We start from the raw sequence: 26,994 nt of genomic DNA, 5'->3' as shown, positions 1-26,994 counted from the left end.
AACTTGTATTTCCTGTTTTCAGTTTTCTTGTTTGCCTACAAATCCCATGATTCCATTTTCCTCCTTCCCACACATCAGCCACCCCACCCATTAAAACATAATTGAGCTGCAGACTGTGGTTTTCAATCAGGGGGCCTACAGCTGTTGCATTAGTTGCAGATTGCTCCCTCCACCCATTGAAGCAGACAGGTTCCCTATCATCAGCTGACTAGTGAGTCAGGTCTCGACCGCATTGCAAGCTGGGAAAAATCCAAGACAGCAGTCATTTTATATGCTGTTAAAAATAAATATTGAGGTGAAAATCACAGAAGAAATGTGAGAAAACTGTCACACACAGGTACAGACACTATATTATGAACTACACTAACTTTACAGCCCCTGTAGCTGTTACGCCGAGCGCTCCGGGTCCCCGCTCCTCCCCGGAGCGCTCGCTACACTCCTCTCACTGCAGCGCTCCGGTCGGTTCCACGGACCCGGGGCGCTGCGATACCGCCTCTGGCCGGGATGCGATTCGCGATGCGGGTAGCGCCCGCTCGCGATGCGCACCCCGGCTCCCGTACCTGACTCGCTCTCCGTCAGTTCTGTCCCGGCGCGCGCGGCCCCGCTCCCTAGGGCGCGCGCGCGCCGGGTCTTTGCGATTTAAAGGGCCACTGCGCCGCTGATTGGCGCAGTGGTTCCAATTAGTGTTTACACCTGTGCACTTCCCTATATCACCTCACTTCCCCTTCACTCCCTCGCCGGATCTTGTTGCCTTAGTGCCAGTGAAAGCGTTTCCTTGTGTGTTCCTAGCCTGTGTTCCAGACCTCCTGCCGTTGCCCCTGACTACGATCCTTGCTGCCTGCCCCGACCTTCTGCTACGTCCGACCTTGCTTCTGTCTACTCCCTTGTACCGCGCCTATCTTCAGCAGCCAGAGAGGTTGAGCCGTTGCTAGGGGATACGACCTGGTCACTACCGCCGCAGCAAGACCATCCCGCTTTGCGGCGGGCTCTGGTGAAAACCAGTAGTGACTTAGAACCGATCCTCTAGCACGGTCCACGCCAATCCCTCTCTGGCACAGAGGATCCACTACCTGCCAGCCGGCATCGTGACAGTAGATCCGGCCATGGATCCCGCTGAAGTTCCTCTGCCAGTTGTCGCTGACCTCACCACGGTGGTCGCCCAGCAGTCACAACAGATTGCGCAACAAGGCCAACAGCTGTCTCAACTGACTGTTATGCTACAACAGTTACTACCACAGCTCCAGCAACCATCTCCTCCGCCAGCTCCTGTACCTCCTCCGCAGCGAGTGGCCGCTTCTGGACTACGACTATCCTTGCCGGATAAATTTGATGGGGACTCTAAGTTTTGCCGTGGCTTCCTTTCCCAATGTTCATTACACTTGGAGATGATGTCGGACCAGTTCCCCACTGAAAGGTCTAAGGTGGCTTTCGTAGTCAGCCTGCTGTCTGGAAAAGCCCTGGCTTGGGCCACACCGCTCTGGGACCGCAATGACCCCGTCACTGCCTCTGTACACTCCTTCTTCTCGGAAATTCGAAGTGTCTTTGAGGAACCTGCCCGAGCCTCTTCTGCTGAGACTGCCCTGTTGAACCTGGTCCAGGGTAATTCTTCCGTTGGCGAGTATGCCGTACAATTCCGTACTCTTGCTTCTGAATTATCCTGGAACAATGAGGCCCTCTGCGCGACCTTTAAAAAAGGCCTATCCAGCAACATTAAAGATGTTCTGGCCGCACGAGAAATGCCTGCTAATCTTCATGAACTTATTCACCTAGCCACTCGCATTGACATGCGTTTTTCCGAAAGGCGTCAGGAGCTCCGCCAAGATATGGACTCTGTTCGCACGAGGCGTTTCTTCTCCTCGGCTCCTCTCTCCTCTGGTTCCCTGCAATCTGTTCCTGTGCCTCCCGCCGTGGAGGCTATGCAGGTCGACCGGTCTCGCCTGACATCTCAAGAGAGGACACGACGCCGCATGGAGAACCTCTGCCTGTACTGTGCTAGTACCGAACACTTCCTGAGGGATTGTCCTATCCGCCCTCCCCGCCTGGAAAGACGTACCCTGACTCCGCACAAAGGTGAGACAATCCTTGATGTCCACTCTGCTTCTCCACGTCTTACTGTGCCTGTGCGGATGTCTGCCTCTGCCTTCTCCTTCTCTTCTGTGGCCTTCTTGGACTCTGGATCTGCAGGAAATTTTATTTTGGCCTCTCTCGTCAACAGGTTCAACATCCCAGTGACCAGTCTCACCAGACCCCTTTACATCAATTGTATAAACAATGAAAGATTGGACTGTTCCATACGTTTCCGCACGGAGCCCCTTCTAATGAGCATCGGATCTCATCACGAGAGGATTGAACTTTTGGTCCTCCCCAATTGCACCTCGGAGATTCTCCTTGGACTTCCCTGGCTTCAACTTCATTCCCCAACCCTGGATTGGTCCACTGGGGAGATCAAGAGTTGGGGGCCCTCTTGTTCCAAGGACTGTCTAAAACCGGTTCCCAGTAACCCTTGCCGTAACTCTGTGCTTCCTCCAGTAACCGGTCTCCCTAAGGCCTATATGGACTTCGCGGATGTTTTCTGCAAAAAACAAGCGGAGACTCTACCTCCTCACAGGCCTTATGATTGTCCTATCGACCTCCTCCCGGGCACTACTCCACCCCGGGGCAGAATTTATCCTCTCTCTGTCCCAGAGACTCTTGCCATGTCTGAATACGTCCAGGAGAATCTAAAAAAGGGCTTTATCCGTAAATCCTCCTCTCCTGCCGGAGCCGGATTTTTCTTTGTGTCCAAAAAAGATGGCTCTCTACGTCCTTGCATTGACTACCGCGGACTTAATAAAATCACGGTTAAGAACCGCTACCCCTTACCCCTCATCTCTGAACTCTTTGATCGCCTCCAAGGTGCCCACATCTTTACTAAATTGGACTTAAGAGGCGCCTATAACCTCATCCGCATCAGAGAGGGGGATGAGTGGAAAACAGCATTTAACACCAGAGATGGACACTTTGAGTATCTGGTCATGCCCTTTGGCCTGTGCAACGCCCCTGCTGTCTTCCAAGACTTTGTTAATGAAATTTTTCGTGATCTGTTATACTCCTGTGTTGTTGTATATCTTGATGATATCCTAATTTTTTCGGCCAATCTAGAAGAACACCGCCAGCATGTCCGTATGGTTCTTCAGAGACTTCGTGACAATCAACTCTATGCTAAAATTGAGAAATGTCTGTTTGAATGCCAATCTCTTCCTTTTCTAGGATACTTGGTCTCTGGCCAGGGACTACAAATGGATCCAGATAAACTCTCTGCCGTCTTAGATTGGCCACGCCCCTCCGGACTCCGTGCCATCCAACGCTTTTTGGGGTTCGCCAATTATTACAGGCAATTTATTCCACATTTTTCTACCATTGTGGCTCCTATTGTGGCTTTAACCAAAAAAAAATGCCGATCCCAAGTCTTGGCCTCCTCAAGCGGAAGACGCCTTTAAACGACTCAAGTCTGCCTTCTCTTCGGCTCCCGTGCTCTCCAGACCTGACCCATCTAAACCCTTCCTATTGGAGGTTGATGCCTCCTCAGTGGGAGCTGGAGCTGTCCTTCTACAAAAAAACTCTTCCGGGCATACTGTTACTTGTGGGTTTTTTTCTAGGACCTTCTCTCCGGCGGAGAGGAACTACTCCATCGGGGATCGAGAGCTTCTAGCCATTAAATTAGCACTTGAGGAATGGAGGCATCTGCTGGAGGGATCAAGATTTCCAGTTATTATTTACACCGATCACAAGAACCTCTCATACCTCGAGTCTGCCCAGCGGCTGAATCCTCGTCAGGCCAGGTGGTCTCTGTTCTTTGCCCGATTTAATTTTGAAATTCACTTTCGGCCTGCTGACAAGAACATTAGGGCCGATGCTCTCTCTCGTTCCTCAGATGCTTCTGAAATTGAACTCTCTCCTCAACACATCATTCCTCCTGACTGCCTGATTTCCACTTCTCCAGCCTCCATCAGGCAAACTCCTCCAGGAAAGACCTTTGTTTCTCCACGCCAACGCCTCGGAATCCTCAAATGGGGTCACTCCTCCCATCTCGCAGGTCATGCGGGCATCAAGAAATCTGTGCAACTCATCTCTCGCTTCTATTGGTGGCCGACTCTAGAGACTGATGTGGTGGACTTTGTGCGAGCCTGCACTATCTGTGCCCGGGATAAGACTCCTCGCCAGAAGCCCGCTGGTTTTCTTCTTCCTCTGCCTGTTCCCGAACAACCTTGGTCTCTGATTGGTATGGATTTTATTACTGACTTACCCCCATCCCATGGCAACACTGTTATTTGGGTGGTCGTTGATCGATTCTCCAAAATGGCACATTTCATCCCTCTTCCTGGTCTTCCTTCAGCGCCTCAGTTGGCTAAACAATTTTTTGTACACATTTTTCGTCTTCACGGGTTGCCTACGCAGATCGTCTCGGATAGAGGCGTCCAATTTGTGTCTAAATTCTGGAGGGCTCTCTGTAAACAACTCAAGATTAAATTAAATTTTTCTTCTGCATACCATCCTCAATCCAATGGACAAGTAGAAAGAATTAACCAGATCTTGGGTGACTATTTACGACATTTTGTTTCCTCCCGCCAGGATGACTGGGCAGATCTTCTATCTTGGGCCGAATTCTCGTATAATTTCAGAATCTCTGAATCTTCCTCCAAATCCCCGTTTTTCGTGGTGTACGGCCGTCACCCTCTTCCCCCCCTCCCTACCCCCTTGCCCTCTGGTCTGCCCGCTGTGGATGAAATTTCTCGTGATCTTTCCATCATATGGAGAGAGACCCAAAATTCTCTCTTACAGGCTTCTTCACGCATGAAGAGATTCGCGGATAAGAAAAGAAGAGCTCCTCCCATCTTTTCCCCTGGAGACAAGGTATGGCTCTCCGCCAAATATGTCCGCTTCCGTGTCCCTAGCTATAAGTTGGGACCACGCTATCTTGGTCCTTTCAAGATTTTGCGCCAGATTAATCCTGTCTCTTACAAACTTCTTCTTCCTCCTTCTCTTCGTATTCCTAATGCCTTTCATGTTTCTCTTCTTAAACCACTTATCATTAACCGTTTCTCTCCCAAATCTGTTCCCCCCACTCCTGTCTCCGGCTCCTCGGACATCTTCTCCGTCAGAGAAATTTTAGCATCGAAAAAGGTCAGAGGGAAAACCTTCTTTTTAGTGGATTGGGAGGGTTGTGGTCCAGAAGAGAGGTCCTGGGAACCTGAGGACAATATCCTGGACAAAAGTCTGGTCCTCAGGTTCTCAGGCTCCAAGAAGAGGGGGAGACCCAAGGGGGGGGGTACTGTTACGCCGAGCGCTCCGGGTCCCCGCTCCTCCCCGGAGCGCTCGCTACACTCCTCTCACTGCAGCGCTCCGGTCGGTTCCACGGACCCGGGGCGCTGCGATACCGCCTCTGGCCGGGATGCGATTCGCGATGCGGGTAGCGCCCGCTCGCGATGCGCACCCCGGCTCCCGTACCTGACTCGCTCTCCGTCAGTTCTGTCCCGGCGCGCGCGGCCCCGCTCCCTAGGGCGCGCGCGCGCCGGGTCTTTGCGATTTAAAGGGCCACTGCGCCGCTGATTGGCGCAGTGGTTCCAATTAGTGTTTACACCTGTGCACTTCCCTATATCACCTCACTTCCCCTTCACTCCCTCGCCGGATCTTGTTGCCTTAGTGCCAGTGAAAGCGTTTCCTTGTGTGTTCCTAGCCTGTGTTCCAGACCTCCTGCCGTTGCCCCTGACTACGATCCTTGCTGCCTGCCCCGACCTTCTGCTACGTCCGACCTTGCTTCTGTCTACTCCCTTGTACCGCGCCTATCTTCAGCAGCCAGAGAGGTTGAGCCGTTGCTAGGGGATACGACCTGGTCACTACCGCCGCAGCAAGACCATCCCGCTTTGCGGCGGGCTCTGGTGAAAACCAGTAGTGACTTAGAACCGATCCTCTAGCACGGTCCACGCCAATCCCTCTCTGGCACAGAGGATCCACTACCTGCCAGCCGGCATCGTGACAGTAGCATAGTCAAATAAAAAAAATTCCCGGAATACCCCTTTAACCTGTTAAGGACCAAGAGCATAAACTTAAGCCCCTAGTCCCGCTCCCGTGATATAACGCGTGGTTACACGGTAACCCTGCATCATATCACGGCGGGCCCAGCGTCATAGTGAAGCCGGGACCAGCGCTCAAAGCTGAGCTGCGCAGCTAAAAGTGAAAGTAAAATGTGCCTGTTAGCTCAGGGAGCTGTTCGGGATCGCCGCGGTATAATCGCGACATCCCGAACAGCTGTAGCACAGGAGGAAGGTCTTCTTACCTTCCTTCCTGCAGTCCGATCGCCGAATGAATGCTTCAAGCCTGAGATCCAGGCTTGAGCATTCAATCGCCGAAAACCCTGATTGATCCATTCCTATGGAGATGCATCAATCAGTGGTAAAGATCAGTACATGCAATGTTATAGCCCGCCCTGGGGGCTATAATATTGCATAAGAAAAGTGTAAAAAAATCATTAAGCCTTTCAATGATCCCTTCCCCTAATAAAAGTTTGAATCACCCGGCATTTTCAAGAATAAAAAAAAAAAACAGTGTAAATAAAAATAAAAATAAACATATGTGGTATCGCCGCGTGCGGAAATGTCTGAATTATAAAAATATATCGCTTTTTAAACCGCACGTTCAATGGCGTACGCGCAAAAAAATTCCAAAGTCCAAAATAATGTATTTTTGGTCACTATTTATATCATGAAAAGATGATTAAAAAGCGATCAAAAAGTACAATCAATGCAAAAATGGTACCGAAAAACACCTCAGATCACGGCACAAAAAATGAGTCCTCATAGTGCCCTGAACATGGAAAAATAAAAAAGTTATAGGAAATATATCTATATATCTATATATCAGAAAATGACAATTTTAAACGTATAAATTTTCCTGCATTTATTTATGATTTTTTTTCAGTAGTAATACAAAATCAAACCTATATAAATAGGGTATCATTTTAACTGTATGGACCTAGAGAATAAAGAAAACGTGTCATTGTTAACGAAAAATGTACTACGTAGAAACGGAAGCCGCCAAAAGTTACAAAATGGCTTTTTTTTTAAATTTTGTCGCACAATGATTTTTTTTCCCGTTTCGCCGTAGATTTTTGGGTACAATGACTGATATCATTACAAAGTAGAATTGGTGGTGCAAAAAAGACACCATAATACAGATTTTTAGGTGCAAAATTTAAAGAGTTATGATTTTTTAAAGGTAAGGAGGAAAAAACGAAAGTGCAAAAAACAAAAACACGTGGTCCTTAAAGTGGGTACTCCGCCCCTGGCATCTTATCCCCTATCCAAAGGATAGGGGATGAGATGTTAGATCACTGCGGTCCCGCTGCTGGGGACCCCGGGGATCGCCGCTGCGGCACCTCGCCATCATTACTGCGCAGAGCGAGTTCGCTCTGCACGTAATGACGGGCGATACAGGGGCCGGAGCAGCGTGACGTCACGGCTCCGCCCCTCATGACATCACGGCCCGTCTCCTTAATGCAAGTCTATGGCAGGGGGCGTGATGACCGCCACGCCCCCTCCCATAGGCTTGTATTGACGGGGCGGGCCGTGACGTCACGAGGGGCGGAGCCGTGACGTAACGATGCTCCGGCCCCTGTATTGCCCGTCATTACGTGCAGAGCGATCTCGCTCTGCGCAGTAATGATAGCGGGTTGCTGCAGCTGCGATCCTGGGGGTCCCCAGCAGCGGGACCCCGGCGATCTGACATCTTATCCCCTATCCTTTGGATAGGGGATAAGATGTCTAGGGGCGGAGTACCCCTTTAAGGGGTTAACCAATCCTTGCATTATGGGCAGTGCCCACAATAAAGTGATGGTGAATCACATATGCTGCCAGTTCACCATCACATCAAATGCCGTGCTTATTTTCTTGCATTATAGGGGGTCCTGAATATCTTTACTCTTTAATTCACTTAGAAAAATTCAATGTTTTTCATTTCTCTTCTTGCCGGCGGGGTGCTGCCCTATGTTTGTGTTGTTTGCTTTGCACCCACCACGGTTTTGTTCCTGGTTATTTATTTCACTATCTCAGGAACAGTTGACTAAGGTTCAGTCTTTACAGCACTGCTATTACAGCTGCCATAGAGACCTACAGAGAATTGTATTATGTCTAATTGTACATTGCTCTTCGGGGAGGAATTTCTCTGAACCTGTAGTTCTACAGAACCTGTACGGCAGTAAAGCACCTGACAAATAAGCCCCATACTGTACCTTGTTTTCCTAACAATTTCACTTAAATGCAATAAACAAAAATAATACGTTTGCAGACACAATTTTGTATTGCGGTAGACCAGTGGTCTTCAACCTGCGGACCTCCAGATGTTGCAAAACTACAATTCCCAGGATGCCCGGACAGCCGCTGGCTGTCCGGGCATGCTGGGGGTTGTAGTTTTGCAACATCTGGAGGTCCGCAGGTTGAAGACCACTGCTGTAGACTATAAGTTGCTATAGGCAGCCATAAGGTAAAGAGGGGTGAATGTTAAAATATATAAGTGTGAGCTAAGAAGGGAGCGAAGTAAAAGGGACCCCCATTCTCTCCTTGTACATTGGTTCCCAGTCAGGGGTTTTTCCCCTTAAAATTTGAAATAGTCCATTAAAGGGGTACTCCGCTGCCCTGATTCGGAAGCTCAGCTCTCCAGCGTCCGGAAGTTTATTGTTCCGAACGCTGCGTGCGGGCTTCCGTGTTCGGGACCGCCCCTCGTGATGTCACGCCCGCCCCCTCGTGATGTCACGACCGCCCCCTCGTGATGTCACGCCCGCCCCCTCGTGATGTCACGCCTGCCCCCTCAACGAAAGTCTATGGGAAGGGGGCGTGACGGCATCGCGCCCCCTTCCCATAGACTTTCGTTGAGGGAGCGGGAATGACGTCACGAGGGGCGGGCCTGAACATGGAAGCCCGGACGCTGGGGAGCGGAGCTTCCGAAGCAGGGCAGCGGAGCACCCCTTTAAATCTGTTAGGGTCTATTTACACGGTGGAATTTCCGCAAGCGGAATTCCTCTTGTTGAATTCCGCCTCCGATGAAAGACCAATACACTTTTATGGGATTACGCACTCCCGTTGACACTTTGGAATTTCCGCTTGCGGAATTCCGCCTAAAAATGAAAGCCCAATACACTTCAATGGGATTCTGCACTCCCATTGACACTTCAGAATTTACGCTTGCGGAATTCCACTAGCGCAATTCCGCAAGTGGAAATTCCGAAGTGTTAACGGGAGTGCGGAATCCCATAGAAGGGTATTGGGCTTTCATTTGAGGCAGAATTCCCGCAACCATGTAAAAAGACCCTACAGGAACACTCATGGTAGAACACTCGCTGCTGAGTGATTGGAAGCAATCTACAAGACCTCGGGTGACATGATGCAACCATAGGAATAGCCTCTGGGTGGGGTATATTGAATGTAGAGGGTAGCCTACCGGACGACTCACAGTTGCACCGGAAGATCAGGTAAAGATGGCAGCTATGCTTGCCACAATATAACCCTTGGTGAAACAGTGGGTTATCACACAGTCAATGGGCCCGGTAAAGAACCACTCTAAAGAGAACTGCAAATGGGGGTCTTTTGAATGTCCTGTATTTTACAGGAGTTGAGCGGAGGAAAGAAAAAAGCCCATGCAGTATTTTTTTTCTCAAATCCCATCTTTCCAATGGACTGTTGGTCCAGAAAGGGCTGTGAATAAGCCCTTAGGGTTGTAAAATAACAAAATAGAACATAAATATGCTCTCTGGTCTGCCTCGGACCCTCTGTCTACTTACCCTGACGATGCGCTCTCCCTGCGCTCCTGCTAATATTCCATATAGAGGAGAGTCAATAAGGCTGCATGTGTTCAGAATGTCATCTGCAGAGCAAGGAGAACGTCATTAAGGTAAGTAAGCAGAGGGAATGGGGAGGACTGGAATGGAGACGCTGGACAGGGCAAGGTGAGTATGCTCTTTGTGATTTTACAGCACTGTAGGATATACTTTCCTTTTTACATAATGTAGAATACTCCTATGTTGTATGCCAGTTCAGTAGTGTTTTGCATTTGGCTTGGAAATAGCGGGCTGTCAGAGATAATTGTGAATAGTTGTATAATCTCATGTGGTGGCTGAATTGGGAACAAGCCTTGGGGGGTGTAGGGTAGTTAGGGTGTTGCTGTTCAGGATAGTTAAGGGCGCTGTTAACCATTGTCACTCGTGACTCCAGGGTGAGGGTTAAATACTGTATTCTTGATAGGCCTATTGCCACCCTTCCCAAGAGCAATAGGTGATGCAGAAAAAAATATTGTCCACAACCGCTGTTAACTGAAAACTTGCAGGAACTTTTACTGAGGAATTTCTGTACATGTAGCAATAGTAACAGTCCAGATAACAGAGTCTCTATACATATAGCTTGAGCAGCGATTGACAGTCGGTTGGGATCAGATAAGCCCAATTTAGCTTCTTGAGGATTATATAGCAGAGATCCGCTGGATTTAGGGGAGTATTTAGGTCCAGTGATCTTGCGATGAGTAGCGGGGAATTGCTTAGTATATCCGCTATGTTAGAGGCCTAGGCCGCAAAGCTTTGGCCTAGTAAATCGTCTTGTAAGCTGCGGAGGTCCTACCTCTTCCAGAGTCAGCAACCCAAGAGAGGGATCAAGATGGCGCAGGTCCCTTATATGGGCAGGGGCTAGCCGTTTTGGATTGGTCCGTAACGACTGTCACTCACCGTTACATTGCATTGTGGGTGAACACGTCACGGGAACCTCCAAAGGTCCTGTAGAAAAACCATAGAGTTCTAACCTAATCACGTGACCCGCAGGTCCTGCTACGCTTGAACAGGTAGGCAATTAAATATATACATCTTTCTACACCTATACTTATATTTATATTGTTAAGAACTTCCCTATAGTCATTGACTAACTGAGGGGTGACAAGGGGAAAACTACAGAAGAGGGACCCCGACGTCTTAGGGACTCTGACTATGGGGACCTCTATACAGGTAACGTATACAATATGGTACCGGGACACCACACTCATGTGCGATCAACCCTTTGCTATTCTTTTTGTGATTGATATTGTATTTCATGCAGTCGTTGTATATGCATGGTGCAGGGATCCGTCAAGCCTTCTACATACACACACAGGACCAGTGGTCAGCTGGTGAACAAGCAAATGCCTATTTGTCAGCTGATCGGGTCACTTTGACAGGTCAAAAAATCATTGCCCACATTTCTGTAAAGAAGTGATGATCAAAATGCTCTGGCCTTCTAATATGGCCCACATGTGGTGTCCCAACACCAGTAGCTGTCCTCTAGCTTTGGACTGTCTCGGGCAGCCTGGCAAAACAAGGTGTTTAACCAACCAGAGTTCTACTGTTATATTAATTATATGTATATGTGTTTTATATGTTGTTGTGCCTTTAAGGGTGGCACCCATGAGACCCTGCAGTGAACCCCATGTGACTCTGCCTACCAATGAGACCCCTAAAGTCTTTCCTGTATAGTGGAGTACAGGGGAGGAGTTTTGCAGTCTAGTTCCAACAAGGCTCCTTAGCAACAGCTTAGCTCAGGTGTGCTGTGTGTCGTGTGCTCTGACGAGAGGCCTACTTCAGATCTAATCTCTCAACTGGTCATCCTGCTAGGATTACTCGCAACAAGGAAATTCATGCCTCTCCGGAATAGTCTTCAGTATCTTGACAGGACCCTAACAACCAGGATTTACTCTTCTGTCTCACAAATCAGTATAAATTTGTTTGGTAAAAGTACCACAAGATCCAGCAAGGCAACAAGGCTCCCAAGAGGTTACACTGCACTCTCCCACCTAAAGCCAGCTGTATGTGTAATACCATCTGCACCAGCTCAGTAAAGACAGTTATCTGTAACCTGACATCCTTGTGTTCATTTACTCCCTGTGTCTGGCCCAGGAGAAGCTGTCTCCAACCTTGGACCGTGTATAGGATAACGGGGCTCTGGCGTCACGAAGTGATCAGGTATTCTTACTAACACCTTGTGGACACCACACATACTATAATTGCTTCCTAAAACTGTCCCAAACCAAATAGCTTATTAGTGTTCAGCCACACATGGGCTAAGAAACAAGGTAAAAAACCATGTTAGGCTGGGTTCCCATTACGTTTTCCCCCATATGGGAGCGCATACGGTAGGGGAGAGCTAAAAACTTGCGCTCCCGTATGCCTTTCTATGCACTCCCGTATGTAATTCATTTCAATGAGCCGACCGCAGTGAAACGTTCGGTCCGGTCAGCTCATTTTTGCCCCGTATGCGCTTTTACAACGGGACCTAAAACCGTGGTTGACCACAGTTTTAGGTCCGGTTGTAAAAGCGCATACGGGGCAAAAATGAGCCGACCGGACTGAACGTTTCACTGCGGTTGGCTCCGCACACTTATCTGTTACGGTTTTGTAAAGTTACCCTTTGAATTTCACTGCTCTGTGGCCATGTTCCTCCATCTTTCTGTGGCTCGGCAACATTTGCACTACCATACCACCAAGAGCACTATTAGGTACCATCAGCAAAGCACTGTATTTGGATGTGCACTTATAAGTGTGATGTCCCAGTACGGGATATGCATCTCACAGTCATATCAGCTTGAGTCCCTGCACGTCCCAGGGCTCACCTGTAGTGTACCCCCATGTTTAGTTACCCAGAGAGCACCAGGTGACCAGATGACCCGAAACTAGCCTACGGGCTCCTTGCTCAGCCCCCCTTTATAAGAGGGGGAGGTACTACAATCTCTCTCTTCCACTACACTTTCTGCTGAGGTCAAGTCAAGCCCAGACATCTCAGAGCCAGTGTCCAGCACATCTGGAGGCCTCAACCTAAATTACAGCCACAAGTCAGTAAGTCAAATCATCTCTGACTGCTGTCACTATCTGCAGTCAAGTCAAATCTATTATGTGTTAATATTGGCTGTGTTAGAGTCTGTCAAGGTCACTGCAAGTCCCAGAAAGCTGCGAGGTCCCCGGTGTTACTGGTCACCTCTCTGGGATCCGGGCCTAGCTGTAAAGACTGTACCATCTGTCTACCTCAGTAAAGCTACCATTAACCCTGACCTGGCCTTGGACTCTTATTTGCCCAGCCTAAACTAGGTCTAGCGGTGCTACCGTTCGGGTGGTTCTCGGTTAAAACCACGCCCTGGAGTAACTGACATTTAGGGGTTAATACCATCTGCCCCTGGGCTACAACATCTGCCCCATGCACCTCACATAGCACCACATGCCTGCCATGTGACACTTATAATACTGGTTTTCTTTTGGGGAAGAGGTGTCTTCGGGGTCCCCTTGGGAACAAGGGCCTTGATATAACTGCTACCTCTGCACCCTCTATATTCACACCTCTGCACACTGTTATACAGCCAAGGTTCTTTCATTAACAGAGGATGCCCACAACTGCAATGCATCTTCGACCCCATGGCAGCGGTGTATCACGTGTATTGAAACTTTATGACAATTGCTGCTGAAACGCTGAATAGAATGGTCCACTGACCTACATAACAACAATCTTCCGGCCCCTTTCAATGTCTAGTTAACCAGACTTGCCCTAACTCTATTTTTGCTAACACCGAAACAGAGATAAACAGTCCGAATCTATTTATGACTGTAAAGAAAGGAGCCATGGCCTGATAATTACCACTAATAGCACCCCCTGTAATTGTCATAATTAGTGGGATACATTCGGTAAACAAGTTATTGGCCTATATTTATTATAGTTGGGGTGTAAAAATAACTGCGCGTGCAGGCTGATACAATCATTGATCAATACAAAGAATCTCGGTCAGTAGGCTTGCAGTCTCTGGGAACTTGATTTGAGAACACCGCTCCCCTTTCTTCTGTAAATAGATGGGCATTGCATGGTTTACTTTTCCAGGTCACGTGTTAATGTGAGACAGAAATTGGAACAAATACACAGTTGTTGACATTTTATTCCTTTCAATGAAAATGTAGGCTACTTATGTGATCTGCTTTCATGAACTTGAAGTGTTTACTATTCTAAGAACCTGCTAAAAGTAACATTGGGTTATTATGGAGCAAATCCCATTACTGCACTCTTAAAGGGGAAGTAAGAACAGGTCAGTACCAAACTGCCAAAAGCAGCACAGAAACACAAACCAGAAACAGAATCAGTAAAGCAAGCAATGTGTCAAATGTAGATGGAGGCGCAGTACAAAGACAGAATAAGAAGGATAGTAGGGTCACAAAGCTAAGGTCAGGTAACACAGATGTGGTGGTCCAGTAAGGGATGAAGTTTCCCCGTACCTTTCCTGCCCTGTTAGGCAGTGTCCCCAGGGCCCCCTGCAGTTGTTTCCCCCATGTAAATATGTTGTGCATTATATTGTGGGTTGTATCTTTAATAAATGTACCATGTGATTGTTGCCCAGGAGGTACTAGTGACCAGCTGACCCCAAAGGTCACCTATGGACTCCCTGCTAGTCTCCCCCATATAAACCATGGGTGGAGCAAGCTTCTCTCTTGTTCCTGAGCTCCAGTGCAGTCAAGTCATCTTAGTGTGTGTGTCCAGAACATTGGAGGCCTTAAGTCAAGTCCAAAGTCAAGTGCAAAGTAAGCTAAAGTCACAGTCCTGTCAGTCAAATCAAGTCTTCTGTCTATCCAGCGTGGCCTGCACTAAATTCTCCTGTCTACTGCAAATCCCAGCAAACCTGCGAGGTCTCTGTGTCACTGGTCACCTCCTTGGGCCCTGGCTATACTGCATAGACTGTAACAACTGTCTACCCACAGTAAAGCTACCATTGTCCGTAACTTGGCGTCGGAGTCTTTATTGCCCTGTGCCTAGCCCTGGATCCAGCGGTATACCTTTGAGTGGTTAAGGCTAAACCACGCCCTGGCGTCACGAACACAAGGGGTTAATACCATCTGCCCCTAGGGCAACAACATCTGCCCTGCACCACACACCCCGCCATTACCACAACTTTTGGTGTCACAAACAGGATACAGGTGTGTGCCTTATGCCACAAGCCCTCCCCCCTAGTCTGAACTGTGTCCAATATTGTCTACAAGAAAATCGCATGTCACCACAAGTAAAAGTGTTTTACTTGTGGCGCTTGTGAAATAGAGGGGGAGGTGAAGAAAAGACTGTTGTTTGCCACTGTGGAGTATAAAGAGTCAGTACCTGAAACGGGTTAATTGGTCTGGTGTTTCCCGCATGTACAAGCGGTCACAGCTCCGCCCTGTCAGTCCCCAGCGGTGACGCCTCTTCAGCACAGCGAGGAGGAACCAAAGAGCTGCCCTGTGTTGCACAGGGGAAGACTTTGCCGACCGGACCAAAACAGGAAGTTCCCTGGGTGCAGCCATATTGGAGGTTCTGGCAGCTGCGCCCGGCTCCACTGTCTCTGCCAAGCACCCGCTGCAGCGCAGGCTCTGCCAACACCAACGATTGTCAGCAGCAAGTCTCCGGTGCCGGTAGCATTCAGAATTAACCCACTGGTGTCCATAAGTCTGGTCGCAAGACAAATTACTACCCGGTGCCTGCAAAATAGAGGGGAAGCATCCATTACAGTACCCCACTAGCCAAGTCCAATCCACTGCAGAACTTCAGCAATTTTCTTAAAGGGACAGCACCTTATTCTTCTCAAAGTGACAGCGCACTCAAAATCTAACCAGATGTCAGAACCCAGCTCTCCAGATCAACCGGGCAATGATGCCCCTCCATCTCCAGCAGCGGGATCAACACCTGCCCTAGCAGCCGGAATGTTGCCAGTTTTGCCTGCAGTCCACATCAACAACCCTGGTTTTCCAGTGTCTGCACCGGTATTCATGGGGAACCCTGTCCTCCCTACCTACAGTGGAGACCCCTTCAACCTGAGGGGTTTCAAGGAAAGGATCCAGAGTTTGCTTGTCTTTTACTCTTTCCCTCCTAATCAACAGGTGCAATTGCTCACAGGACAACTCCAAGGACCAGCGATAGAGGAAGTTCGCACTTGGCAAGCTTCTGAGAACGCAACTCTAGAGCAGATCTTTGAAGGACTGTACAAGGTATTTGAGTCACATTCTCCCTCAGAGGAACGTCTCCAGCTGTATGAAAGGTGACAGAAGCCAGGAGAGACCTTGATAGCATATGCCGTAGCCCTACAGAATGCCCTTGAGCAGTGGTTCTCAACCTTTTTTGCCTGAGTACGCCTTGAAAGTTCATTTCCAAAAAATGTTACCACCATATTAGAGACATTTTGTAATGATTATAGTATAATTCCTATGCCTTACTTTCCTCTATAACAAGCCCACTGTTCCTCTCCCTATCTCCCCAGTCCGAATTACAGGTGACGTCTTCTCTAACCGGAGTTGTTTACTTTTCTTCACTATCTGGCCTAGACCGCAATTAAGATTTCTTCCATACAAGACTTATCAACAGAACCAGCCAAGCAAATATTTTAGGCTTCTTTCTGCAGTACAATACCCACTTATTTACAAACTCCCCATGCTTATTGTCACACACTGTAATAGTACCCGCTTTGCTTTCCTATAAAGTTGTTAGGCCCCCTCTGTACCCCCAAATATAGCTGTAGGCCCCCAAACTGCCCCCATATGGTTGTAGGCCATCATACTGTCCCGCTTTGGTGCTCCACTGCTCCTCTGGTCTGGGGACCTATTGCTATGGCTTATAGCAGTAGGTCCCCGGTCTGCAGGGGCAGTGGAGCAACAAAGCTGATGGTAGTTGCTGCCCACAGCAACCCAGTGCCCGCGCTTCCCCTTTGTTGTCTTCCTGCTCCGCTCCTCGGTGCAGTGACGTCAGCCTACAATTTCTTTCAAAGTGGTCCAGACCAGTAACCAGTGGCTGTGGCTGCTATTACTGATTTTTTTTTCAAGTACCCTCTGGAGAACTGCTAAGTACCCCTAGGGGTACTTGTACCCCAGATTAAGAACCACTGCCCTAAAGACTGTCCAAAAACTAGAAGGTGTAACTCCCGAGCAGGGCAATAAAGTGTTACTAGACAGACTTGTTGATGAGGCTCATAATAAGTGGGACAAAGCTCAGCTTAGAATGCTAGCAGTCCAAAACCCCAACATGTCATTCACCGCTTTCAAGAGTTTGGCTATCCAAATGATTGAGTCCAAGACTGAGATGGGAGGGAGCTTGTCCACCTGTCCAAGAACCAATAGGGGCAGTAGCTAGACCTATACCACCACCATTACCAGCCCCTGCCCCAGTGTCCTCTGCTTTGCCACTCACCACCGTCTTGGATTTACAGAGTGTTAGACGAGACATTGAACTGTTGACTAAGGCTGTGAAGAAGCTTGCTACCTGGTCCGCTCCACCTGACCGAGAACCGCCCCTGCATAGGAAACCTAGAGCAAGGTGAAATCTGCCGAGTTAGAGTACAAGACGTCAGGTCGGTGACCTTGCAACCCAACACAGGTGTCGTGCATGTCCCAGAGTCAAGAATAGAGACTATCAAGCCCTCTTGTCCGAGCTGCGAGAAGCCTTGTCACTGTTACCAAGGGGAGAGTTCCAGTCCAGTTAGTCAATGTGTCTGACGTTGCTACTGTGTTAACCAAATACACTCCAGTAGTTCAGTTGTAAATATGTGCAATTTGTTTCGTCACAAATGCAGATTCGTACGAATTTTAATAAATTTGTATGTTCGGATCGATCCAAATATACAAAATACATTTTTTGAACCTTTCCGAAAAAAGCAATAATCCGAACAATGCACTGCCGAAAGCTGAAAACGAACTAACGAATGCATTTTGTTAAATGTGTATCGGCAGTAATGAATTTATTTGATTTGTTTTATTGGTCCTTTTTTTTTTTTTTACAAGAGGATCATTAAAGGGGTACTCCCGTGGAAAACTTTTTTTTTAAATCAACTGGTGCCTGGTTAAACAGATTTGTAAATCACTTCTATTAAAAAATCTTAATCCTTCCAGTACTTTTTAGGGGCTTTATACTAAAGAGAAATCCAAAAAAGAAATGCATTTCCTCTGATGTCATGACCACAGTGCTCTCTGCTGACCTCTGCTGTCCATTTTAGGAACTGTCCAGAGCAGCATATGCTTGCTATGGGGATTTTCTCTTACTCTGGACAGTCTGCAGACCCTTGGGTGCAGACCCTTGGGTGTCCAGAGTCTGTCCTAATGGACAGTGGAACGGCCTTTGAGGCCCAACTGATACAAGAACTCTGTCAGTTTCCAGGCCTGCAAGAAACTCCGGACTACTGCTTACCACCCCCAGGGGAACAGGCTCTGTGAATGCATCAATCAAGTCTTTATTCACATGTTGCAAGCAGCTTCTGTGTCAAGACAAGAAGATTGGCCCCGACTGCTGCCTGAACTATTGGAGATTTATAATAACACAGTCCACTGTTCTATGGGTTACACCCCTTTCTTCTTGGTGATGGGGCGCCATGGACAGCTGCCTAACGACCGAACATTTGGGCTCCAAGCCCCATTCAACAACTCTCCACAAGCCTCCCTGAAGTGGGTCTCTGACCACCAGAGAAAAATCCAAGAGGCCAAAGAAATTGTCAGTAAAAAAGATGGGCAACGCTCAGCAAAGACAACAGGAGGATTATAACCGCCATGCTTCTGCTAAACCACTTCAATTGGGCGCTAAATTGTAGCTGTGGAAGTTTCCAAGAACCCATAAATTCGACTCTATCTGGGAGACTGAACCATACACAGTGACAGCCATACCCTATCCAGACTCCAATGTGTACAAAGTACAAAAGCCTGGGTATGAGCCACAAGTTGTTCATCACAACCCAATCAAACCATGTCTAAAAGAAGATCTGCCAGTGCTCCCAGCACCATCCCCTCCAGCGGTTGGACCTGCAAGAGAGTACGTCACAGGCAAGGGGATTCATCCATCTATGGACTTCCCTATCTTTTCCCCAAGTCATCCTGCGGTCTTCTGTGTCTCACCAGCCTTGGTGGTCTGTTCCATCAACATTAACCCCTTAAGGACGCAGGGCGTATGCATACGCCCCCGTTTCCGAGTCCTTAAGGACTCAGGGAGTATGGATATGCCCTGCGTTCTTCTGGCCCCTGCCGCTCACCGGGCAGGGACTGGACCGGGATGCCTGCTGATATCGTTCAGCAGGCATCCCGGCATATCGCCCAGGGAGGTCCTGAGGTCCCCCCATATCGGCGATCGCCGCAAATCGCACGTCAATTCAGACATGCGATTTGCGCTTATTCCGGGTCAATCGGGTCTCTGGTGACCCGGTGACCCGGTAAAAAAGGGTGTATGGGGCTGTCCGATACAGCCCCATTCACCCTTACCCAGCAGGAGTGAGGCGGCACAGGTTCCGCCTCACGACCACGTGATTGATTGTTTGGAACGACCGATCTGTCACGGACCTGCTGGGGACGGCGATCGGAGCGGAGATCGGCGCCGGAGGGGGTCTCCTACCTTGCCCTGGTCCGGCGGGGGTCCCCTCTGGTGCGGTGGCGGTGACAGGAGCAGCAGGATCGGCTGCAGCAGTGGCGGCGTCCCGGGGGAGGATACACAGCAGGAGGTAAGGCCTCTTCACTTCCTGCTGTTGCTTAGCAACAACTCTCGGCATGCAAAAGCCAAAGGGCATGCTGGGAGTTGTAGTTTTGCAACTGCTGGAGTTCCAACTACAACTCCCAGCATGCCCTTTGCTAGTCTGTGCATGCTGGGGGTTGTAGTTATGCAACAGCTGGAGGCACTTTTTTTTCTATGCAAAACTACAACTCTCAGCATGCTCTTCGGCTGTCAATGTATGCTGATTGTTGCAGTTTTGCAACAGCGTGAGACACATTGGTTGTGAAACAGAGTTTGTTACCTAACTCAGTGTTTTGCAACCAGTGTGCCTCCAGCTGTTGCAAAAATACAACTCCCAGCATGCACTGAGAGACTGTACATACTGGAAGTTCTAGTTTTGCAACAGCTGGAGGCACACTGGTTCCGAAACACTGAGTTGAGAAACAAACTGTCAGTGTTTCCCAACCAATGTGCCCCCAGCTGTTGCATAACTAGAACTCCCAGCATGTATGGTCTGTCAGTGCATGCTTGGAGTTGTAGTTTTGCAACAGCTGGAGGTTTGCCCCCCCCTCCATGTGAAGGTACAGGGTACATTTACACGGGCGGGTTAACAGCGGGTTCTGCTGCAAGTTTGAGATGCAGCAAATTTTCTGCTGCAGCTCAAACTCCAAGCAAAGAAACTCACTGTAAACCTCCGCCCGTGTGAATGTATCCTAAAAACACTACACTACACAAAATAAAAAGTTAAACATTACATATACATATACCCCTACACAGTCCCCCCCCCCCCCTCAATAAAAAAAAAAAAATCTTGTATGGCACTGTTTCCAAAACGGAGCCTCCAGCTGTTGAAAAACAACAACTCACAGTATTGCCGGACAGCCACTGACTGTCAAGGCATGCTGGGAGTTTTGCAACAGCTGGAGACACGCTGTTTGGGAAACACTGCCGTAGGGTATTTTTGTGGCGGATTCAAATCCCCAATTTAGTCCTCAAATGCGCATGGCACTCTCTCACTTCAGAGCCCTGTCGGATTTCAAGGAAACAGTTTAGGGCCACATATCGGGTATCTCCGTACTTGGGCGAAATTGCGTTACAAATTTTTGGGGGCTTTTTCTCCTTTTACCCCTTATGAAAAGGTAAAGTTGGGGTTTACACCAGCATGTTAGTGTAAAAAAATAAATAAATTTTACACTAACATGCTGGTGTTGACCCATACTTTTAATTTTCACAAGCGGTAAAAGGGAAAAAACAAAACAAAATTTGTAACGCAGTGCGGAAATACCTCATATGTGGGCGTAAAATGCTCTGCGGGTACACAACAAGGCTCAGAAGTGAGAGCGCACTATGTACATTTGAGGTTTAAATTGGTGATTTGCACAGGGGTGGCTGATTTTACAGCGGTTCTGACATAAACGCAAAACAATAAATACCCACATGTGACCCATTTTGGAAACTACACCCCTCACGGAATGTAACATGGGGTATAATGAGCCTTAACACCCCACAGGTGTTTGACAAATTTTCGTTAAAGTTGGATGTGAAAAAAAACAAAACAAAAATTCATTTACACATCCGACTTTAACGAAAAGTTGTCATACACCTGTGGGGTGTTAAGGCTCAGCCGACCCCTTGTTACATTCCTTGGGGGTGTAGTTTCCAAAATAGTATGCCATGTGGGGGGTTTTCTGCTGTTCTGGCACCATAGGGGCTTCCTAAATGTGACATGCCCCCCCAAAACCATTTCAGAAAAACTCACTCACCAAAATCCCCTTGTCACTCCTTCCCTTCTGAGGCCTCTACTGCGCCCGCCGAACACTTTACATAGACATATAAGGTATTTTCTTACTTGAGAGGAATTGGGTTACAAATTTTTGGGGCTTTTTCTCCTTTTATCCTTTGTAAAATTTCAAAAACTGGGTCTACAAGTGCATGCAAGTGTACAAAATGAAAATTTTGAATTTTCTCCTTTGCCTTGCTGCTATTCCTGTGAAACACCTAAAGGGTTAACACACTTTCTGAATGTCATTTTGAATACTTTGGGGGGTGCAGTTTTTATAATGGGGTCATTTATGGGGTATTTCTAATAAGACAACCCCTCAAATCCACTTCAAAACTGAACTGGTCCCTGAAAAATTCCGATTTTGAAAATTTTGTGGAAAATTGCTGCTGAATTTTGAAGCCCTCTGATGTCTTCCAAAAGTAAAAACACGTCAATTTTATGCTGCACATATAAAGTAGACATATTGTATATGTGAATCAATATATAATTTATTTGCAATATCCATTTTCCTTACAAGCAGGGAGTTTCAAAGTTAGAAAAATGCTAAATTTTCTAAATTTTCATTAAATTTTGGGATTTTTCACCAAGAAAGGATGCAAGTAACGATGAAAATTTACCACCAAAATAAAGTAGAATATGTAACGAAAAACAATCTCGGAATCAGAATAATCGGTAAAAGCATCCCAGAGTTATTAATGCATAAAGTGACAGTGGTCAGAATTGCAAAAAAGGGCTGAGTCCTTAAGGTGAAAAAGGGCTCAGTCCTTAACCCCTAAAAGGAGTAGTCCAGTGGTGATTCAGTGGTGAGCAACTTATCCCCTATCCCCTATCCTAAGGATAGGGGATAAGTTGCAGATCGCGGGGGGTCCGACCGCTGGGGCACCTTGCGATCTCCTGTACGGAGCCCCGACAGCCCGCGGGAAGGGGGCGTGTCGACCTCCGCACGAGGCGGCGGCCGACACGCCCCCTCAATACAACTCTATGGCAGAGCCGAAGCGCTGCCTTCGGCAATCTCCGGCTCTGCCATAGAGATGTATTGAGGGGGCGTGTCGGCCGCCGCCTCGTGCGGGGGTCGACACCCGCTATCTCGGCGGAGAGCCGGGGCCCCGTACAGAGAGATCGCAGGGGGCCCCAGCGGTCGGACCCCCCGCGATCTCAAACTTATCCCCTATCCTTAGGATAGGGGATAAGTTTTTCACCACTGGACTACCCCTTTAAGGACCAGGCCATTTTACACCTTAGGACCAGAGCGTTTTTTGCACATCTGACCACTGTCACTTTAAACATTAATAACTCTGGAATGCTTTTAGTTATCATTCTGATTCCGAGATTGTTTTTTCGTGACATATTCTACTTTAACATAGTGGTAAAATTTTGTGGTAACTTGCATCATTTCTTGGTGAAAAATCCCAAAATTGCATTTTTCTAACTTTGGAGCTCTCTGCTTGTAAGGAAAATGGTTATTCCAAATAAACATTTTTTTAATTCACATATACAATATGTCTACTTTATGTTTGTATCATAAAATTGACGAGTTTTTACTATTGGAAGACATCAGAGGGCTTCAAAGTTCAGCAGCAATTTTCCAATTTTTCACAAAATTTTCAAACTCACTATTTCTCAGGGACCAGTTCAGGTTTGAAGTGGATTTGAAGGGTCTTCATCTTAGAAATTCCCCATAAATGACCCCATTATAAAAACTACACCCCCCCAAAGTATTCAAAATGACATTCAGTCAGCATTTTAACCCTTTAGGTGTTTAACAGGAATATCAGCAAAGTGAAGGAGAAAATTCACAATCTTCATTTTTTACACTCGCATGTTCTTGTAGACCCAATTTTTGAATTTTTACAAGGGGTAAAAGGAAAAAATGTATACTTATGTTTGTAGCCCAATTTCTCTCGAGTAAGCACATACGTCATATGTCTATGTAAAGTGTTCGGCGGGCACAGTAGAGGGCTCAGAAGCGAAGGAGCGACAAGGGGATTTTGGAGAGTACATTTTTCTGAAATGGTTTTTGGGGGGCATGTTGCATTTAGGAAACCACTATGGTGCCAGAACAGCAAAAAAAAAAAACACATGGCATACCATTTTGGAAACTAGACCCCTTGAGGAACGTAACAAGGAATTAAGTGCGCCTTAATACCCCACAGGTGTTTCACTAAAATGTGTGTTTCCCCCAAAATTTAGCATTTTTGCAAGGGTTAATAGAAGAAAATACCCCCCCAAAATTTGTAACCCCATCTATTCTGAGTATGGAGGTACCCCATAAGTTGACCTGAAGTGCACTACGGTCGAACTACAATGCTCAGAAGAGAAGGAGTCATATTTGGCTTTTTGAGAGCATTTAGGAAGCCTCTATGGTGCCAGGACAGCAAAATAACCCCCACATGGAATACCATTTTGGAAACTAGACCCCTTGAGGAAAGTAACAAGGGGTACAGTGAGCATTTACCCCCCACTGGTGTCTGTCAGATCTTTGGAACAGTGGGCTGTACAACATTTTTAATTTGCACAGCCAACTGTTCCAAAGATCTGTCAGACACCAGTGGGGTGTAAATTCTCACTGCACCCCTCATTACATTCCGTGAGCGGTGTAGTTTCCGAAATGGGGTCACATGTGGGGTTTTGCTTTTTTTGCATTTGTCAAAACCGCTGTAACAATTAGCCACCCCTGTGCAAATGACCTCAAATGTACATGGTGCACTCTCCCTTCTGGGCCTTGTTGTGCGCCCCCAGAGCACTTTGCGCCCACATATGGGGTATCTTCGTAGTCGGGAGAAATTGCATTACAAATTTTGGGGGGCTTTTTTTCCCTTTTGCCTCTTGTCAAAATGAAAAGTATAGGGCAACACCAGCATGTTAGTGTAAAAAAAATTATTTTTTTACACTAACATGCTGGTGTAGACCCCAACTTCACCTTTTCATAAGGGGTAAAAGGAGAAAAAGCCCCCCAAAATTTGTTAGGCCATTTCTCCCGAGTATGGCGACATACCCCATATGTGGCCTTAAACTGTTGCCTTGAAATACGACAGGGCTCCAAAGTGAGAGCACCATGCGCATTTGAGGACTAAATTAGGGATTGCATAGGGGTGGACATAGGGGTATTCTACACCAGTGATTCCCAAACAGGGTGCCTCCAGCTGTTGCTAAACTCCCAGCATGCCTGGACAGTCAGTGGCTGTCCAGAAATGCTGGGAGTTGTTGTTTTGCAACAGCTGGAGGCTCCGTTTTGGAAACACTGCCGTACAATACGTTTTTCATTTTTATTGGGGGGGACAGTGTAAGGGGGTGTTTATGTAGTGTTTTACCCTTTATTATGTGTTATTGTAGTGTAGTGTAGTGTTTTTAGGGTACATTCACACTGGCGGAGGTTTACAGCGAGTTCCCTGCTAGGAGTTTGCGCTGTGGCGAAAAATTTGCCGCAGCTCATACTTGAAGCAGAAAACTTACTGTAAGCCTGCCCATGTGAATGTACCCTCTATGTTCACATGGGGGGGGCAAACCTCCAGCTGTTTCAAAACTACAACTCCCAGCATGTACTGACAGGCCGTGCATGCTGGGAGTTGTACTTTTGCAACAACTGGAGGCACACTGGTTGGAAAACCTTCAGTTACCTAACTCAGTATTTTCCAACCAGTGTGCCTCCAGCTGTTGCATAACGTCAACTCCCAGCATGTACTGATCGCCGAAAGGCATGCTGGGAGATGTAGTTATGCAACAGCTGGAGGAACGCAACTACAACTCCCAGCATGCAGAGACATCTGTTTGGGCATGCTGGTTTGTGCAGTTTTGCGACATCTGGAGAGCTATAGTTTAGAGACCACTGCACAGTGGTCTCCAAACTGTGGACCTCCAGATGTTGCAAAACTACAAATCCCAGCATGCCCGGACAGCAAACTGCTGTGTGGGCATGCTATCAGTTGTAGTTTTGCAAGATCTGGAGGTGCACAGTATAGATATCACTGTGCAGTGGTCTCAAACTGTAGACCTCCAGCTGTTGCAAAACTGCAAATCCTAGCATGCCTTAAAAGCTCTCTGGGCATGCTGGGAGTTGTAGTTTTGCAACATCTGGAGGGTTACAGTTTAGAGACCACTATAGTGGTCTCAGACTGTAGCCCTCAAGATGTTGCTAAGTAACTCACCGGCTTCCATAGGATCCAGGGAGCTGCGTCGCCGTCCTCTTCTTCCGCCGATCGTCGCCCGCTGCCGTCGCTGATGGGTGAGTGGACTGTCGGTTTCCCCGTCCTGCCCCGCCTATTGTGGGTGGGCAGAACGGGGAAACCGAAAGTAAAACCCCCCGCCTCCGATCTGCTATTGGTGGTCACCAATAGCAGGGATAGGAGGGGTGGCACCCTGCCACTTCACTCCTATCTCTACAGGGGGATCCTGGGTGTCATGGACAACCGCGATCCCCCTTCTATTCCGGGTCACCGGGTCCCCATAGACCCGTATGACCCAGAATCGGCGCAAATCGAAAGTGTAAATTCACTCGCGATTTGTGCCGATCGCCGACATGGGGGGGTCTGATGACCCCCCTCGGCATTTGCACGGCATGCCTGCTGAAGGATTTCAGCAGGAATGCCATTCCGATCTCTGCTCGGCGGGCGGCAGAGACCGGTGAAACACCAGGACGTCAGGGGACGTCCTTGGTCCTTAAGAGGTTAAAGGGGTACTCCTGTGGAAAACTTTTTTTTATCAACTGGTGCCAGAAAGTTAAACAGATTTGTAAATTACTTCTATTAAAAAATCTTAATCTTTTCAGTACTTATTAGTTGCTGAATACTACAGAGGAAATTATTTTCTTTTTGAACACAGTGCTCTCTGTTGACATCTCTGTCCATTTTAAGAACAGTCCAGAGCAGCATATGTTTGCTATGGGAATTTTCTCCTACTCTGGACAGTTCTTAAAATGGATAGAGATGTCAGCAGAGAGCACTGTGCTTGTAATATCAGCAGAGAGCTCTGTGTTCCAAAAAGAAAAGCATTTCCTCTGTAGTATTCAGCAGCTAATAAGTACTGGAAGGATTAAGATTTTTTTTAATAGAAGTAATTTACAAATCTGAATTTAGGTAGAAGAAACAGACATGGTCGCACATCTACATATTGTATATTGATCTAATTGCTTCTCAGCATAAATTCAAAAACTAACAGGTTGTTAGTATACATTTTGATCAAAAGGTACAATCCCACTTGCCACGTCAAGGCCACCTAATTTGAGTGGGTCCCTAATGTCCCTAGCATAAATTGGCATAGCACTGGGTCACGACCACCACCGCCGCGACACCAGTGCCCACAGGGGGAACGACCCACTGGCAGAGCGGCCCCAATGCCACTCAAACCAGTCCATGGGTCGCACCTCCCCACAGGCATGGTGCCGCGGCAGCAACGGATGCCGCACAGCACCACACCAGTGTGAACAGGGTGCAAACGTTCACTTACCATGCGCTCACAGTCAGACTGGGAGGCTGCTAAGAAAGAAATGGCCCTTGTGTAGCTAACTACTCCTAATATAGGGTTGGGCTGAGGGGGTGGGGCAGAGTGCAGACACATTTTAAAACAAAAAAAGAGGAGGGGATAGAAAACACAATGTGAATTCAGGTAGAAGAAACAGACATGGTCGCACATCTACATATTGTAATTTGATCTAATTGCTTCTCAGCATAAATTCAAAAACTAACAGGTTGTTAGTATACATTTTAGGTACAAGCCCAC

At 47.7% G+C, this 26,994-nt stretch overlaps 1 protein-coding gene across 3 annotated transcripts in view; it reads right to left on the bottom strand.

The window, feature by feature from the left end:
* Positions 1-26,994, bottom strand: part of ZC3H12C (zinc finger CCCH-type containing 12C) — a 185,709-nt gene that overhangs the window by 101,130 nt on the left and 57,585 nt on the right. The window contains exon 2 of one of the 3 annotated variants that reach the window (XM_056561675.1): positions 15,165-15,520. The exons of the other annotated variants lie outside the window; for them this stretch is intronic. The gene's annotated coding sequence lies outside the window, so the exon portion shown is untranslated. The remainder of the gene's footprint in view (positions 1-15,164; positions 15,521-26,994) is intronic. 3 annotated transcript variants of the gene reach the window in all.

This window comes from Hyla sarda, chromosome 2 (assembly GCF_029499605.1).
Source record: "Hyla sarda isolate aHylSar1 chromosome 2, aHylSar1.hap1, whole genome shotgun sequence".
Lineage (NCBI taxonomy): Eukaryota > Metazoa > Chordata > Amphibia > Anura > Hylidae > Hyla > Hyla sarda.
Note: the sequence above shows the minus strand (reverse complement) of the source record. Positions and strands in the feature narration are given on the sequence as shown.